At 35.7% G+C, this 2,420-nt stretch overlaps 1 long non-coding RNA gene across 1 annotated transcript; it reads right to left on the bottom strand.

Annotated features, from left to right (window-relative positions):
* Window positions 1-432: 432 nt before the first annotated feature.
* LOC115877630 lies at window positions 433-2,076 on the bottom strand. The gene is made up of 2 exons (XR_004049370.1): window positions 1,577-2,076; window positions 433-489 (listed from the first exon to the last, which is right to left on the bottom strand). It is a non-coding gene; the product is annotated as an uncharacterized LOC115877630 (long non-coding RNA).
* Between the last annotated feature and the right edge of the window lie 344 nt (window positions 2,077-2,420).

Raw genomic sequence — 2,420 nt, forward strand, 5'->3', positions numbered from 1 at the left:
GTTTTCGGATATATATGTTTCTGATATAAATCGACTTAGTAATTCCGTAGAGTCTCATTTATTTACGAAATTTCATCATTAAATTTATACTACACCAGCTTATGTTTGTCAAAAAATTACCAACTTTAATGCATATTAAATTGTATTGTTACGTTTTTCGTCGGTTCCGTGTGGATAGAAAGTCACAATTTATTTAAACACTATTTATTTAACACTAATTAACAAAAACAATAACGATAAAAGACTTAAAGAACTATTTACAAACGATTTATAACTAAGAATATATTTTGAATTTTAGCGCGTCAACTGTACTCGTGTAAGAGCGAGTAAGAAAAATATAATATTTTTTTTTTGTTTATATAGCATAATATATGAATGGTGTTAATATCAATTTAATATTCAAACAACATAAACAAAAGAAGCTAAACTCACCTTAGATGCCGGGACACTTGTGTAATGCTCTCACTCTATGATCACGCAATTTGCAATCTATAAAAATAAAATATACTTGAGCATCACTGGAAAACGCACATGATCACATCACCATAATCGAGTATATAAAATAGTTAAATATTTTTGTTGTTCCGTAGCTAAGCGACAAGGCGTCTGTCCCACACACAAAAGGGATGGCCACAAAGCGACATAGCATAATGTTGTTGTTCCGCAGCTAAGCGACAAGGCGTCTGTCCCACACGCAAAAGGGATGGCCACAAAGCGACATAGCTTAATGTTGTTGTTCCGCAGCTAAGCGACAAGGCGTCTGTCCCACACGCAAAAGGGATGACCACAAAGCGACATAGCTTAATGTTGTTGTTCCGCAGCTAAGCGACAAGGCGTCTGTCCCACACGCAAAAGGGATGGCCACAAAGCGACATAGCTTAATGTTGTTGTTCCGCAGCTAAGCGACAAGGCGTCTGTCCCACACACAAAAGGGATGGCCACAAAGCGAAATAGCTTAATGTTGTTGTTCCGTAGCTAAGCGACAAGGCGTCTGTCCCACACGCAAAAGGGATGGCCACAAAGCGACATAGCTTAATGTTGTTGTTCCGTAGCTAAGCGACAAGGCGTCTGTCCCACACGCAAAAGGGATGGCCACAAAGCGACATAGCATAATGTTGTTGTTCCGCGCTAAGCGACAAGGCGTCTGTCCCACACACAAAAGGGATGGCCACAAAGCGACATAGCTTAATGTTATTGTTAAACAATTTGAGTCATACGTAAAAATATAAAACACTCCAAAATAATAATACTAAATACCATTTGATAATTTGCCAGGTATTATAAATCACACCCAATAAATATTACTAAAATACTCTTTGATAAATAGCTGTCCATTACGTATCTATAATAAATAACGCTAAAATACTCTTTGATAAACATCTATCTTTTAACTAAACTATATTAAAATGCCCTTTGATAAATACTTGTCTACTATAAAACACTCACACACAAAAGTAATACTAAAATACCCTTCTCTATCTACTACTAAAGCTCAGTGATAACTGTTAACTAAATAATATTAAACTACTCTCATACAAATCCCAGTAATGCCCGTGAGTGAACAAAATACACTCACCTGTATAATACTTCATTCCTTCTATTCAGTCCCAGAAATATTTTCCACACAATTATAATCTGAATTTAATATTTTTTGATAAATGGCGACGTCAGTCAAAATAATCATCAACAATGCAAACCGCATCGTCTAGGAAACGACATTGTATACATGCGGTCAAGAAAAGTCAATTAGAGATTCAAATAAAATATTATTTCTTAAAATAACACAATTTAATATAAACAATTTTTTAACGGAAAACAAGACTCTTACAGTCGGCCATCCTGCTAGAAGCTCGTCCCGAGCTTGCCTAATCGGATTTCATTAGGCTTACGCCTAATATCGCCTAATTATCAGATAAATACGCCTAAATATCGGATAATACTAAATCTCCATATTTACCATATCTTTCACTAGCAGCTGAATCTGAAACTTCTCCACATGTTTTCCAGTGTCTCACTGCCACCGTTCGTTTAGTTAACTTTACGTTTGTTTCAATAAGTGGACTCCATATCCACCATGTACCTATCATGTGACAATTCGGATTTTATTACCATTGGTCTGCTGCAGACGGAAAGTAATCTACGGCTGATATGACTGTTGGTGCTGTTCTCTTGATAAGCACCAAATCACCTATCTTGGGCTGTCTTGCTTCTTTACGAGTTTTATCAAAGTAAACTGTCTGTTTGTTTTCAGTCAGCTCAGTTATTCTGCTTGTTCTTTCTCTTTCAAGTAAAAGATTATCTACTACCCGAGGTATTCATGTAACTGCATAAACCAAGCACTAATCGGTTGTTTGTCTTTGATGATTTGATTTGATTTGATTAATTCCATTTAATATAAATACAATGGTACTTAGATTATA

The sequence above is a fragment of the Sitophilus oryzae genome, unplaced genomic scaffold, assembly GCF_002938485.1.
Source record: "Sitophilus oryzae breed Bouriz unplaced genomic scaffold, Soryzae_2.0 scaffold_1494_pilon_pilon, whole genome shotgun sequence".
Taxonomy (NCBI): domain Eukaryota; kingdom Metazoa; phylum Arthropoda; class Insecta; order Coleoptera; family Curculionidae; genus Sitophilus; species Sitophilus oryzae.